Below are 16,972 nucleotides of genomic sequence, written 5' to 3' on the forward strand. Positions count from 1 at the left end.
GAGTAAAATAAAGCCTGCGGTAAACATAACTTGTCGATACCTTGACGTTTTGTTCTACAACACACGGCACGCTGCACGGCACGCACTCACTACCCAATCTGTATTATATGTTTACTTATTAAAAAAAAAGAAAGTTTTCAAAAATGCATCAAAATTGTGTTTTCACTATGGCTGTGTGTAAATTTACATTGTAGAACAAGATGTTTATGTTTACCACAGGCTTTATTTTACATAACAAACGAAAAAAAAAAAACCATTATGAAACCCCAAAGGAAAATCTCAAAGGAGTCAACGGTCAATCAGTCTTCTGGGTTCTGATGTCATACATGCACCCCTCTATAACTTGTTCCAATTGACTTCTGCGCTGGGCATTGGGTCCAATGAATTGGTTATTAGCATTAAATTACAGATACAGTAACACCCCAGAAATCTAATTATACGAGTGGGAAATTCATAAAAAAATAAGGGGGAGGAGAATGGCGTAGTGCGTAGGATCAGGATGTGACCTTTGGTTGTTGATCACGTTGTCTGACTGTTAAATATTTATTTTGGATGGCAGAACAGAGCTTGAGAAAGAAGAAAGGAAGTGAGGGAGGGCTTACTAAGCCATTGAGTCAAAGCCGAGTGGGGGGATCGAGATTGTCTCTGAGTGAACTGAAGATTGCACTCAAAGGCTTGATGAAGAAAGCAAACATCCTCATCATCAGCAGACGTTCATCACGGTTGGTGTACTTGGCTCATTACAAAACTGTACCTCCAGTGTTTTTGGCCTGAATGTCTACAAATGGTCAATATATACTGTAAACTACCATTCAAAAGTATAAATAGTTGCAGTAATTTCCCATCTTGAATGTTGTGAGATATCAGAGACATTAGGAAAGGAGGGTGGTTTAGGTAATAGGGATGAATGATCTCATCCACGTCAAACCACCTTTACCTGAAATAAGACTGAGATAAAGGGTTCTTCAGTAGTGTGTTACGTTACAGTAATTTAAATGAGTCACTGTGTGTAAGAATTAGTTTCCAAAGAATTATTTCATACAAGTTCTCAGAATAAAAAGCAAAGCTGTCATTGATTTACAGTTTATGCTCAATTTTACTGTTAACCTCAGCTCTATGCTCATTTTTACAAAACTAGCTCCTCAAAAGAGGTCTGTTTTAACATCACCATATTAGAGCCAGACCGATATATCGGCAGGCCGATATTAGGCATTTTCCACTCTATCGGCAGTTATAATGGCCGATAAATGAATATTTAAAAAATAAAATAAACACGAACGAAACACGCTTGAACCATGTCATGAGTGTTGGAGTTGTATAGTTTGTCCACCAGAGGGCACTCTACACTGTCCCTGTTGGCAACACTCGTTGGGTTGGTCACGATACATACATTGCTTGAATAACAATTAAAAGAACATCCCCATCAGTTCTCTTAACTCAAATAAGCATGACAAAATTTGACTATCGTGTCCAGTTTTGGTGCTGTTAAATAAGCCGAGAGTGAAGCGGAATTAGCTAGTAATAGTTACGTAACGTTGTTACAGTGTAGTTGACTGACTGTCCTTTTAACTTTTGACAATGTGACTGAAGTATTTCTTTAATAGCGTGTGACAGTTATAACAATGAGACGTATCATCTCTCCTCGGCCTGTTATATTGAAAATGTATGTTTTACAATTTGCAGTATGACGTAATCCATTGCTAAATTATGGCTCATCAAAGACTTGCAAACCACAAAGCTAGCTAATGCCACTATCATCAGTCTGCTCTGTTGTGACAATAAAAGAAACAAGTTTCTTTTTTAAATGCATTATCATATTTTAATTAAAACTTATAATTAACTACAAATAGCTAATGTTAAGGAAATCTGTTAATGTTTTGTTGCGCGTTTCTGAATTGTTTTTTTTTAAATATCGGCCGATATATCGGAATATCGGATTTTAAAACCAAAAAATATTTGTATCGGTATCGGCCTTCAAAATCCTTTATCAGTCGGGCTCTACACCATATGGTAATTACTCATGTATATCAGTGCTGGTTTAAACAGTATTACTAGTGTTTTTTTTCGTTTTTTTTCATAACCGAATGGAATTGTTCAACAACAACAAAAAAAAAAAAACTGTCGTTGTTTACCTGATAAGCAAATGAATAACACTGAAATTTAAGATATTTACTGATAATCTTCCAACTGCGAATGGATTATTGAGTCTAGTGATTTTTACACAATTCAATGAAAAGATCTGACTCATACATGAATTGAACATTGCCACTTCAAAGAAAGCATGTCAAGATGTTCTCTTTATGCAGTCCTAGACATTCATTTGAAATGTGTTTTTTAGGTTGATGTTGGTAATATAGAGTGCCGGTCAGCCCAGTAGTTTTAGTATCCTCTAATTTAATGGATACATGTGGTCACTAAACCTCATTGCCCGTGGAAGTAGTTAGAAAGCATGTTGTGGGGCTGAACGAGGACGACATCGTGATGTTTTTTGATTCTTTCATTTCATGGGCACATCTTCAATGCAATAGACATTTATTAGTATTACACAGGCACTGAAATAAAGGACACCCCAAGGCTGTGTTCGGGTGAATGACAGAAAATACATGAAGGCATGAGATAATAGCATATCAGAGAGAGAGAGAGAGAGAAAGTGATCATCTGTCCTCAAGTGAACAATGAGCTGATGTATTTGCAGATCAAACATGCCGTCTGTGTGTGTGGGAAGGGAAATGCACTCATTTGTTCTTTTGATTTTAACACACAAGAGGGTGTTTCTCCTCAGCCTGCATGGGACTTTCTATTATTTCCAGCTGTGTGTGTGTGTGTGTGTGTGTGTGTGTATATGTATGTGAGTATGGGATGGAAACTATTACAGAGCTTTGGACTCGTTAGGCACGGAGAGTTTCATGTATGAACACACACACACATACACACACAACGCACACACACAAAGGCTGAGTCACAGAATCGGAGTAAATTGCAAACGCCCTCCCAGCAAAAACAGAGCTGGCTGTAATCTGTTCCCTCTCTCCGCTTCTTTCTGTGCTACTCATTCCAGGGAAACATCTCCTCACGGTAAATACGCCTCTTTCAGTTCTCTTCAAACTTCATGACTCTCTTTTACTGTATGCTTCTGTTCTGTCTTGAAGTAAATATTAAGGTGATTTTGAACATCACTACCTATAATCTTTTCTGTCACTCGCTTCTTTGCTGCAACATTTGTGGAGACACGCATGCTTGACGGTTTACACCCAGGGAGTGAAATTCACACCCACCAGCCATCAAATGGTGTTACGTTGTGTGAATTGGTTGGGAATTTCGCTTGGTAGCCTGTAAGACATCTTATTCTGCTAAAGTGATCAATACTAATGTTGACCAAAAACAGATCCACTTGGTCACCGACAGTGTGAGTGCAAAGAGAACATAGTTGTAATAATGTGCTGTCAGAGGAATAGGTGCTGTCCCATGAGAAGCTGTTCAGCCTGATCTGCTAGATTCCTGTCAGACTGTGTTTCCTGTCATACTCCTTCCCGTTTGACAGGTTGACAACGGTCATTTATTCATACAGTAGATACAGTTGGCAAGGATGCCTGGTCCACTACATGGGGAAAACAAATGTACTCATTTAAGGAATAATGACCAGATATTTTCAATATTTCTGTTTTAAAAATAACAGTTTTTCTGTTTGTATGTCAACATTTTTTGCTTATGTGACACCAGTCCATGTCTCCACTGAATGTGCAAAGTCTGTGTCTATTGAAGCATTAAATTCAAGTCATTGACGTTCGCCTTGGCACTGCTCCCACTTACCTAAACTCACTACTTCAGACTTATGTGCCATCCAGAAACTTGCACTCTGCTAGCGCACAAAAAGAGGCACAAAATCTCTTTCTTGGACCTTTACCATGACTGTTCCCTGTTGGAATGATCTGCCTAACTCAACCAGAGCTTCTGAGCCAGTAGCCACTTTCAAGAAACTGAAGACGTATCTTTTTCGACAGCACTTGATCCTGTAATACTAACATTTACTCTTTTCTAAATTTAACTGGGAGGGGTCAGAGCACTTACGTTTGTTGTCCTACTGTTAGTTGAACTGCTTCTATTGTTCTCATTTGTGGATAAAAGCGTCTGCTAAATGAATGAATGTAAATCAGATGGATGTGGTATCTGGAGCGTTGTCTGTTGCTGTTGTCGTTTCATAGATTTAAAGCTGCTTGAATTTGATTGGTATATTGCACATTTTATGCACAGTAGCCACTCCTTGTTCCAGAACATTCAAATGTTGAGTTCACAAACTCAGCAATCAATCAATTTTTATTGAGTGTTATATATCAGCAGTGCGGTCTGAGACTTGTCAAGAGTAAATATTTACCATCGTGGTGAACTTAGTTTCCTCTTACGCAACACTGAGTCATGCCATCATGCTGTCATTTAGCAGTGGTTTGCTGCCATTCACAGTATCTCTTAAGCCCTTGGTTATATTTTGTCAGTATTGGTGCAACATGTTTACTCTATAATTTAGTGTAGATGTAGTTGACAAATCATAGCCATTTCAGAGTGTGGTTTCATTACAGAGAAGGATTTGTGCTTGTTTGGGGAGTAGGGGTTGACAACCTTTTTTAGGCCAAGTACTATCAGAGACAGAGCAGAAGATCCCGTTATATTATATAAAATATATTGTATAAGTCTGTTATAATGTGTAATACTATAGTAATGCAATTACTGTTAAAAAACTTGAAATGGTTAAGATAATGTAATGTAAAAGTAATGTATTTGAAAGAAGAATCTTATCTTCTTTGATCAAAGATACAGTAAATAAAACAGTAATGTTGTGAAATATTATTAGAACTTAAAATATTATTACAACTTTTTTTTATTTGAATATATATATGAAAATATGTTTTATTTGTGTAATTGTCGCACAGCTGAATTTGCTCATTTGGTGCTCAAGAATTATTATTTTTTTACTATCATTAATGTCGAAAACGGTTGTGCTGCTTAATGTTTTGAGTGGAAACCATGATGCAGTTTTTTTCCAGGATTCTTTTGATGTATTTGAAATATAAATCTTTTGTAATATTATAAATATCTCTGCTGACACTTTTAATCAATTTAAAGCATCCTTGCTGAATAAAAGTATTTATTTAAAAATCGTACCGACCCCAAGCTTTTGAACGGTAGTGTACATTTAAACTTTTATTAGTATTATCAGTATTGATCTACAAACCCATGCACTATACAATTACGTTTTTCTTGATACAATTTAAATGTAAGAGGGAACTTTAGCATTGTAAAGTATTGTGCTTTTTTTTGCTTTCTTTCTCTATATGAGGTTTTGTGCAGAACTGAAAAATATGGTAGATTGTTTATCAGGTTATGATGAGGTTTCTTTCGGTCCAGTGATCACCATACTGGCAGACACAAATATCTGCTCGCTGCAGGAGACCGGCCATTAATAACATGCCTATCGTTTATTAAGCCCTTTCTCCTCTCCTCTATAGTTCATTACTCACTCTTCTCTGCCCTCTTAATGGTTTATTTCTCTTTCCTCAGTCTCACGCTGAACTTTCGTTCCAGTATAAGACCTCTGTATTCTCCTCTCCTTTCCTCTCGTCTGGTCTCACCTCATGCATTCTCCTGTTTAAACTGTCAGTTGTGAAATGTATTTTCTTCTCTCCTCCGCTATTTTGCAATAGTCTGAGTTCTGTACACACACACACACACACACTGTAAGACTATACCATTTAAGACTGGTTTGCCCTACTGAGCCAAACCAATGAATTATTAAGAACGAGCTGGCTTCCCAAGATCCAGTGGAAAATAGCCAGCAATGGAAAATGCCACACATGCATAAATGAGTTCAGGTAATCAAGAATTCACTCTTTAAAATGCATAAAAAAACCACACACAGAACTAAGGCAGTTGTGGCCGATACATTTTATTATCGTTTTGTTGCTTTTTATGATGGTGGTGTGGCTCAGTGGTTAAAGACCCTATTGCTGGTTTGAACTCCACAAGGGGGGATTGAAGAACAATCACCGTGGTGCTCTTGAAACTTCAAGTTCCTCCACTGAGACTTCACATCAATGCATACGATAAATGACTACTTATGAATGATGAGATGATTATGATAAAAAGATGATAAAAACAATTCAGCGCTGCATCAGAAAGTTGACGCTATAGGAACACTTCTGTCTGACCTACGCTATCTCACGACCAATTCATACGAATTCGTACGAGTGATTCAAAAGTGGCTAATTCGTAATAATTCACACGACCTCATACGAATTTGTACGCTTTGTCTAAACCCACGTGACGGTTATGTTTAGGGGCGGGGTCAGGGGTTGGTCATTCGTACGAATTCATACGAATTGGCTAATTCGTAAAATATGTACTATTTAGCAAAATCGTACCAATTCGTACGAGTGAGGTCGTACGAATTGTTATGAATTAGCCACCTCATAAAATTCGTACGAATTCCCGTGAGATCGGGTTGGTCTGACTGTATCTGAAACACATGTGAAATCACTCCAATCTCTTTGGCGAGACATCGTCCCGTGACGGATGATGGTGCATCGTTGAAGCTATAAAGTATTGGATGAAGTAAATCGCTCTCTGGTATGCAGGAAGTTATGTCTCGTTCCCTTCTAACCAAGACATTTCCTTTTGAAGGAACTCAGCGCTGCATCAGAATGTTGACGCTAAGGTAATGTTCATACCCACTTCGTCATACTGAACATATGCCAGTCCAAGTTTTAACTCATAATAGCCGCTTTCCAACCAAGTAGTTACAGGAACTTAGTTATAGGAACTGTCCACTTCTAAACAGTTCTAAGAACTACTCTCCCCCAAACTCGGTTTTGCTGCTTGCGTTCGCACTGGCCAAGTGGCCATAGGAACTGGTAGGAGGGGTAACGCAAGCACGGCGACGGTCTTTATAGCGTCATCACTAGACGTAGTGCGGCCACATACAACAACAACAAACCAGCATGGAGGAGGCTATTGCAATGTTCCTGTTCTGCCTTGCCGGGACCTTAATAGCGGAGAACGAACGGCGGCGTTTAAAGATTATGCTTGAGTTCTGTACAGAGAAACACAGAAGACGAAGGCTCCAGCGTAATATGATATTAAGTAATATGATGGAAGAAGATAAAAGAGCAGAGCACAGGAGGCAAAAAAAAAAACGACGGGTAAGTTTAACTATTATTAGCAATTAGCTTGTTGAATGCGTTATGTTTGTCTTAATCCTCGTTGTAATGTTTTGCAAAAACACACAGCGTATGGAAGACGGCACGCTACAAGTTCCGTGTTCACAGTGGGCATGGCTTATAAGACTTATAATGACTTATAGACCTAGGGAACGGGAACTAAAAAAGTCCTTGCTCTAGACTAGGTACTGAAAGAGTTATAGAAACTACGGTCTGAGGAACTAAAAAATCCCCAATTTAGTCCGGTCGGAACACGAGAAAAAAGGGTTATAGGAACGTTAGGTTCTAGGAACTGCAAAAGTCCCTCCGGTCGGAAAGCGGCTAGTGAGCACAAACGTAAGTCACAAGCATTTGAGATCCTGCCATGGACTCTATACCCTGGCTATATAATCTGATGAAGGCATGTGGAGAGGACCAGCCTACCTCATCACAAACTTGAGTGAACCAAATCAGACCAACAATTCACTTCATATTCACGCCACTGAGAGGAGCAGTGGATGTAACAATTACGTGCAAAGCAAATAGCCTCTCTTGGTCCTCCCTCTGAAAAGGAGGAGGACAAAAAGCCTGCAAAACAATAGTGTGCTACATTTTTCAACATGACATCATGACTTTGCGTAAACATATATGCCACTTTCGCGCCAGGTGGCGTGTTATCTCTACGCATTTTGAGCTATCCGCGTGTATCCGCGTGTATGCGTATATGTCTACGCCATTAACGTCCGCGTCATTCCGCGTGTCCGAACACGCAGTCAAATCCCCAGTCATAAATGCCATTAACCCCAGTGACGGTTAAGTTTAGGGATGGGGTTGAGGTAAGTCATATCTTTTTCTTTCCTAGGATGGTAAGGGAACAGTCATAAATGCCATTAACCCCAGTGATGGTTAGGTTTAGGGACGGGGTTGAGGTAAGTCATATATTTATATAACGTTAAGTCAACGGCGTTCATAAACGCGCTGAAAGGCGATTATGCGTCTTGATAGCACGTCAAAAATGGAAATACGAATTGGCGTGTCATACACACGCTACTTCATGAGATCAGTCTGACATTTTTAGGCACTTTAGGCACATAACCTAGCCTGGATGCCAGCAGTCTGGACTCGATCCATTGACGATAATTATGATCAGTTAAAAAATGGTCGGGCCATTCAAATTGCCAGGGCAGGCTTTATGCGATGATGGAGAGATGATCTGCAGGTGCGTAATCATCACATCATCAGAAAGAGCCCTGGATTTGAACTGGTTTACAACAAAGATGACTGTCTGTTTTAGAAGAAATCGACAACGCATTAATTTTAAAAGACGAACAGAGAACTGCAATAAAGGCATTTGTCGATCGTCAAGATGTGTTTGCCGTCCTTCCTACAGGATTCGGCAAAAGCTTAATTTATCAGCTGGCTCCTATGGCCGCTAAGAAGATGGGACACAATGAAAACCCAGTTGTCATGGAAGACCAAGTAAAAGAAGCAACCGAAATGAGCATGACAGCGATGCAACTCGTGACGTGTACGCCATCGCTGCATCAAACAATGGTGACGCTTTGTTATACTACTTGCGCACCATACACATACTGGTAGTCACTGTCTCTTTCGTCGTCTCTCCATTTATTAAAATCAGTCAATTCACGCTCCAACCGTGTTATAAAGTTGAGACAGGTCTGACAAATGCGAGCAGATTTGTTGTCTTTATTGTCGAGATCTAATCCTAAACGGAGAACTTGTTCGTATATACATTCACATTTTCTATTTCGTTCAAAAATGTTTTTCGAGTTTGCAAGTACTCCGCGAATCCTTAAATTATTTTTGCAACATTGGCAAAGCTCGTTAACACTAATTTTTCTTTTAAATACTTTTTCCAGAGTGCGTGCAGCTCAGTTCTGTTGACGACTACGAGTCGCTCAACATACACCGCGTACTGCGTTGCACTGATAGGTCTATCCAATTGAGTGCAGAGTTGTTGTTTTTTTTCCTGGTTCGATTAAGACACGCCTCATAATCAAAGCCCTATGGAGAAGTATCAGACTCATATTCCGAATAGGATATTAGGCTACACACAACCCGGTCTAGGGTAGAGAAAAGCTTTTAGAGCAAACTCTAGGCAGCAGGACGCAACAGACAGGGACTGCAGATCTCCTAACCTTTTCAGTGAATTAATTGCAAGTAAGAATGTCGTATTAAGAGGAGTCAGACATTTCTCTGGAGCTGTCTAAGGCTCAAATGGTGCCATAGACAAATGCTCCAAGGTTGAAACTCTTGAATGACTCCACTTCATACAGTTTCCTCATGGAGGGGAAGTAGAGGGCTGTCGAGTTTAGAATGGTCTCAACAAGCTTGGTTGAGAGACCAGAGTTCAAGATTTGATCCCATCAGGGGCAGTCTTCAGTCAGTCAGGGGTTATAAATGATGCCCATATTCTGTTTTTAAAATAAATACTTGTTAATAATAATGATGACAATTTTCTGTAAGCCAAACAGTAGGCTAATTGTTTACCGATTTGAACTGTATTGCAGAAAGATTGATGCCATTTATATAAGTTTTTGTATTGACTTACTGGTTTTGACTTACTTTAAAGTAATATAGGGATGACACTTTTGAAGGGCATAGAAAGAAGGACATACACCATTAGAACAACACCAGGGTGAGTAAATTATGACTTAAATTTATTTTTAGTCTCGTAAATTAGTCTCGTAAATTAAATCATGAGTACTTTGTACATGTGATAATCCACAATTACCCTCAGTATCTTTTAGCACAGTTCCTAAGAAGATGACACGACATGTTCAATGTCTGAGTAGTCATTTATATAATGATAAGGTTAACATCTATAAAAAAAATATGTTTCTTGAGAACCATATCAGTATATTTGAATGAGGATCATGTGACACTGAAGACTGGAATAATGGCTACTGAAAATTCAGCTTTTCCATTACAGGAATTAATTACATATTAAAGTAGAATATATTATTTTGAATTGTAATATTATTTCACATTATTACTGTTTTTACTGCATTTGATCAAATAAATTGCAACTATGGTGTGCATACAGTAAGTACACATTGAACGCAAACATGCTGTGTGAAATACATTTCAGTGTAGGCCTGCTTTTTTCTAAGTTAGGTTTTCCCGCAGTTTGAGACCATTCCACTAAATCTTACACTTTCTTGAAGTAAGAATTGGAGATGTTTCTCAATTCAAGCCCTCTTCCTCAGTTTATTTGTCAATTATCTGTAAAATTCTCAAGCATAAATTCACTTTTCACTTAGTCACTTCTGTCCTCTGGTTGGCCATGTATGGCCAGACACACATAAGCAGTAGAAAAACAGTGGGGTGGGAGCACAGGAAGGACAGAACAGAACGAAATGAGAGGAGAAACGTCAGGAGGTGGATGTGGTTTGGTCTTTGAATTCTCCAGTCTTTAACCCCGTGCTGTGAAATATCACCTTATGGCCACAAAAGGCTGACTGCCTATTCAAATGCTCTTTAGTGAAGGCAGCCAAAAGTGAGCCAGGCCTCTGCACACAGTCTGTATGTTACCATAGCAACCCTTGTCAACCAGGAAGTCCAGTAGTGGTGGAGTGAGAGAGAGAGCGAGAGATCGAGAGCATGTGTGTGTCAGTATGTGAGAGGGACTTAACAGAGGTTAAGTAGACGGGAGCAAAAACCAGTGAGGGAGAGAGAGAAAGAACTGACCTTAAAGCAGAAAAGAGCAGGCTACTTCTACAAAGCAGACCAACCAGCACGTATAGGGAATTGTGTGTGTCGTCCTGGGAAATCTGTGCGTGTCACACACACATACACACCCACACAAACCGGTGAGTTGATTTTTTCCATCTGACAGCCATCAGCCTGTTAGCGTGAGTACTGTAAAACACAGTAAAATGATAATGTAAACCAACTCATTTATTCATGCAGTTCTTTTTGGCCCAGTTTGCAGGGTTGTGTTGAACTGGTAGACCGCTTTTCTTCTGAAGTTGATTCTTAACTCTCTTTGAAGGATTAAGGGTCTTGGGTGGGAGTTTTCAAAGCGAGCATAAATACTGCAGAAAAGCCAAAATCTGTAGTCCTGTAGGGTGTTCTGCGTTTACAACGATATTTCTATGTATATGTTGAAAGTAATTTGTTTTCAAGTGGCTGGACCTCATGAAGACAGTTGTTTTTGCTGTAATGAATTTGCCTGTTTAGCAGTGGTGTGATTTGATTGACATTTGATTCTTGTAGTTTGACCTCAAATTCATTCTGTTCATCTACAGAGTTTGTTGTCTTTACTTTAAAATGAAATACTTTTGTACATTCATTCTGTTTGATGTCATGATTTAATGTTATTAAATCATGCAAAAATGTATTGCTATTGATTTATCTAATATTGAAAGACTGGATGATACGGATAAACCATTAAAAATGTGTTATTTAAAAATCTATTTTCTATAAATTAAACACAAAAAACTAAAATTTTGATGAAATTTTGCATCACAATAACCTATTATAATGTAGAGAAACATGGATTATCATTCTGAGATCTTCTCAAGATTACATTTAACAGTATATTTTAATTATCAGTGTTTTAAAGATTAATTTTAAGATTGGCATGAAATGGAAACTGTCTATTTTCTAAATGCATTCTATTGATCTGTGAGCGATTCACGATTCATGTTTAAATATATATATATATATATATATATATATATATATATATATATATATATATTCATAATATCTAATCAATATATATATATATATATATATATATATATATATATATATATATATATATATATATGTGAAGAGTTCAGATGCAAAAGCCTCTAAATGCCATTTGAAATTTTCTTCTTTAATGATGATTTTTATCAAACTTGTATATTTAAGTTCAGTAATTTCACTTAAATAACAATTAATAGGTAACTATCATTGCCATTTAAGTGAAATCAATGAACTTAAATATACAAGCTTGATAAAAATTATCATTCTAGAAGAAAATTTCAAATGGCACTTAGAGGCTTTTGCATCTGAACTCTTCATTATATATATTAAATTACGTATTCAATATATATAAATTATAAAAAATTATAAAATGTCGATCTTCCGGTGAAATGAAAGACTTAATAAACCCTTCTCCTTTCTTATTTCAACCAGACTTAAACCTCACTTTCATATTTGTCAACATCCAATCAAGTCCCTGCTCTAAATCTTCTTTTTCTCTTTCTATAACCTGTTACTTGGATGTAAATCCAATCCAGAAGAAAAGATCTGTCACTACTTCTGTTACATTACAACTTTAAGTGAGCAAATAAGATGACCAAAAAACGTAACATAAATGTAAAAAAGGGGGAAATGATAATGTACAATATCAACTGATATTGATAAATAAAAACAAAAAACAAAACAAAATATCAGATAACCGACATACTGTATTGGAGGTTTTAGAGATATATATTATAAAACATCAAGATATTCTAATATTAAGACTGAAATACATATAGCAAGACTGCTTTTCTCAACCATATTCCCATAGTTTTATCCTAGTTAAAGATATTTTCCCATGTGTGCTCCTCTAGTCAGTGACTGACAGCTTAATCTCCTGCATTATGCAATATGTCCTGCATTTCTATACGTCTATCTGGGTGTTTCTCACCATTGCAAGGCAAATGAGCGCAAACTTCAGTGTCAGCTCCATTAGTGCGTGTTCCAGTGACAAAAGCATGGAGGGAAGGGTCTCCTTTCTCACCTCTGAACCCGTCAGGTCCATGAGAACGACCTAAGCAACACACACTGATCTCTCGGAGAATATTCTCACATTGTATGTGTGCGCGTGAGCGAGTGTGTGCACGTGTGCTTTACATAAGCATGACAATCTGTGAGGACCCTCATAGTATGGGGCATTTCCCAGCCTTTGATCTTCAAATACATAAGGGTACAAAAAATGCCATTTTTTTTAATGGAGAGACGTCGTGCTGATTTGAATCATGTTCAATGGGTCCAAACAGGGGTTTCACAGTCTCCACACTTTGGTGTAGTTGATTTTGGATGGTGCACAGAGTCCATGTGGAGGAGCCCATTTTGACTCACCGCTATCAAATTGTTTGTGGGATCCATCCCTCCCGAGTCGAGCGATGGACGACCATACATGGTGATCAGGTGGACCTGCTGCTGATTAATGTGTGTATCGTGTAATAACAGGAGATTGTAAACAGACGCACAGCAAAGCCTTGTATGGTGTCCACTTGCATTCATCAAGAAGTCAAGAGCAACAGACCTGTGGAAGAAAGAGAGCTGAAAAGTTAGCAATGGTGAAACATATGAGGGGGACGTTTGCTTTGTTATGCTGTTTTTGTTATTTTTAATTTTAGAATACTTTCTCTTATTTCAACATGCAGAGACCATATGAAGAGTTCAGATGCAAAAGCCTCTAAATGCCATTTGAAATTTTCTTCTAGAATGGTCATTTTTATCAAGCTTGTATATTTAAGTTCAGTGATTTCACTTAAATGGCAATTAATCGGTAATCTTCATTGCAATTTAAGTGAAATTACTGAACTTAAATATACAAGCTTGATAAAAATGATAATTTTAGAAGAAAATTTCTAGTTCTAGTGAAAAAAAATGCATCATGGCTTAACATAGCTGGAATGCAACTCTACACCCTTGCTTCATTTAGCATAGGCGGAAACATGAATATGCTAATTAGCCCAGCCTCCACTCACGCCAGCTCACAGATTCACTTGGCCAACTTACTAAGGTAAACACTGCACAATGGTATCACTCTTTACAACGTCGGACACATAAACGGGAATTAATATTAGTCTTTTCATCAAACAGCTAATAATGTGTTGCTAATGTGACACAAACTACTGTATGTTGAACAACTCAGAATGTCAGTGCATGAAGGCATATACTGTAGTTCATCATAACATTGTAATATACATCATACACCCGCTATATTGCTAAATCCACCCGATTTTTCATATCAACAAAAAATATACGGGGATAATCTGGCATCTCTCAAGACTCCCCTGGTAGTTCGCTGTTAATGTTATGCTAAATCCCGCCGGTACATTGACGTGATTGGTTACAAGGAAGTTTGTGATGTCAGAAACACCAGCGATTTCAAACCGTGTTTTTGAGACTGTCTTTTTTTCACTGCAGTTTTATGGTGAAAATATTCAGGAATGGTGTTGACTTATGAATTTGCACATGTTTTGTCTTAAAAGGATACTCCACTTTTTTTGAAAAATAGGCTCATTTTACCACTCCCCCAGAGTTAACCAGTTGAGTTTTACCGTTTTCGGATCTATTCAGCCGATTTTCTGATATTTAGAAGAATATCAGTAACCAGACAGCTTCTGGTCTCATTGACTTCCATAGTAGGGAAAAAATATACTATGGAAGTCAATGAGACCAGAAAGTCTCTCTGGGGGAGTGGTAAAATGAGCCTATTTCCCAAAAAAGTGGAGTATCCCTTTAAAGGAGCAGGACATCAGTTCTGACGACGGATCGCTTCCCAGATCGACACTATCTAACATTTTCATCTAGTGTTTATTCGTTGACTAAAATGTCAATAGATTTTTGTCATAGTTTTTGTAATTCAAAACTAGGTTTTATTTAGTTATCGTCTCGTTTTCATCTGTGAAAAAATCGTTGGCGAATAATTTTCATCATCATCTTCGTCAACGAAATTAACACTGCAGTGCAGGTGAAGTTTCTTAGATTCCTGTTATTGACCTTTACATGTCCTACATCTCCGTCTCCGTCTTTACAAAAGCCAATGTGTGTTTCACACACTGGTCATTTCTCGCTCGTCGGCTTCTCCTTTGTCATTCGCCATGCTATGTATGTTGTCTTTGCGCTGCTGCTGGTGCGTGGCGATAACGTCACAGATAGGCCGACTGAATCGAGTAACGTTTAACGCCTGCATCATTAAAACTAAAGTTCTAAGAAAAAAACATCCATATAAAGTCTGACGTGCTTAAAATTCAATGCGTTATTTCCTAGTATCGATACAATCGATTGATTAACTTTTAAAATGATTTTAGATCGATATATGCCGTCCTGAAGGCCAACTAGCAGAGCACAGATTGATGTAGTTGGATCATATGAATATAAATCGATACATCCGATGTAGTAGATGAATTTTTACACCCCTAGTAAAAACCTACACATAGCCCCTTTAAAGCACAATACCTCTACATAGACATATAAACAACATTAAAAACTTGATTTTCACCAGAGGGGGACTTTATCTTCTTACAATATCCTTCATCTGTGGCATGGGTTGTCTTCATTTCGTTAGGGACTGTTTGTTGGACATGTCTGTGTTATCTAAACATTGTTTGCTTGAGCATCCAAACAGCCTAGCACAGCAACAGCTTGGCCAATGAAGTGTTTGAGGTGGGGCAATCTGTTTTTTCAACCAATGGCAGAAGTGGGGAGTTTCCAAAAAAACAACAATTACAAATCATTATTTTTAGAATTATGTTATGCACTGAAATAACACTTTTCCACTTTAAGTATGTGTCTTCAGAATTTGTCTCTGTCTGATTTCATTGCAAGTAATTCATGTATTTTGTATTAATCCTCATCTATAGTTCATTGTCTGATAAAATCTGAATGAGTCACTTCAATCTTTTGCTACTTTGTTTATCAAATGAAGGTAAATGTTATAGAGATAAAAGAGAGTAGACAGACAAAGCATACGAGGCGAGATTGAGCCAACAGATTCAACATCATGACTAGGTCATAGGGGTGGGCGATATGGAAAAAATATCATATCACGATTTTTTTAGGAAAATCACGATCACGATTTTTTATCACGATTCTTTTTCAAGTTGGTTTTAATATTTTGCAAGTGGCTGTTCATTACAGCCAAACTAATGTCCTTATGTTAAAAACAAAGCCTTAGGTATCAACATAAAAAAGAAAGGCATACATTTAGGCCAGTGGCGAAGATAAAAATCTTTGTCATTATTTTCTTTGTTATTAAAAAAATAAGACAAGATAAACATTACACAAATTAATATTCAAATTAAATAAATAGTGCTTTATTTTTCAGATGCAGTATTTAGCAGTAGCATTGAAGAAAGTAATTAAATTAAACAAATATGAAATTAAAACACTACAGAGACTTCACTGAATGAATTGATTCTTATTAAAGCTACTATTAAAGTTCTCAGTCAAGTGAGTGATTTTCTCCTTGTGTTTTTTTTTTCTTTTACTAAAGAGATAGTTCCCTCAAAATGAAAATGGTCTTAATTTACTCTCTCAAGATGTTTTAAACCTGAATAAGTTTCTTTCTTTTGTTGAAAATAAAAGTTATTTTGAATAATGTGGGTAACCAAACAGTTGCTGGTCCCCCTATAGTTTTTGGTTCTCTCCTGTAAGTTAATGGGGACCAGCAACTGTTTGGTTACCCACATTAAAAAAAATCGTCTTTTGTGTTCAGCACAAGAAAGAAATTAATACAGGTTTGTAACAACATTAGAGTGAGTAAATAATGACAGATTTTTTTTTTTTTTTGGTGAACTATCCCTTTAAGGACATGCGGCAGTACTATTTATTCCTGTCGCTTTTAGACCAGCACGGGACGTGTTTAATATAGACGCATATTACACCAGATATTCTCTCAAATGTTTTCTTTCACTTTAGACATAGCCTGTTTATGTAAACATTGTGTGTATATATACATAATAAGACTCGAAAGATAACTTAGTCCAGTATTCAGGCGCTGTTTGACAGGCTTCTAGTGATTGTCGTGGGTATATGCGCTCAGGAAA

At 37.4% G+C, this 16,972-nt stretch overlaps 1 long non-coding RNA gene across 1 annotated transcript in view; it reads left to right on the forward strand.

Moving 5' to 3' along the window:
• Positions 1-16,972, forward strand: part of LOC148973678 (uncharacterized) — a 44,016-nt gene that overhangs the window by 2,472 nt on the left and 24,572 nt on the right. The window contains exon 3 of the long non-coding RNA XR_016146473.1: positions 560-722. This is a non-coding gene — a long non-coding RNA (uncharacterized LOC148973678). The remainder of the gene's footprint in view (positions 1-559; positions 723-16,972) is intronic.

Source organism: Pimephales promelas, chromosome 14 (genome assembly GCF_988280905.1).
Source record: "Pimephales promelas chromosome 14, fPimPro1.hap1.1, whole genome shotgun sequence".
In the NCBI taxonomy this organism is placed as follows: Eukaryota; Metazoa; Chordata; class Actinopteri; order Cypriniformes; family Leuciscidae; genus Pimephales; species Pimephales promelas.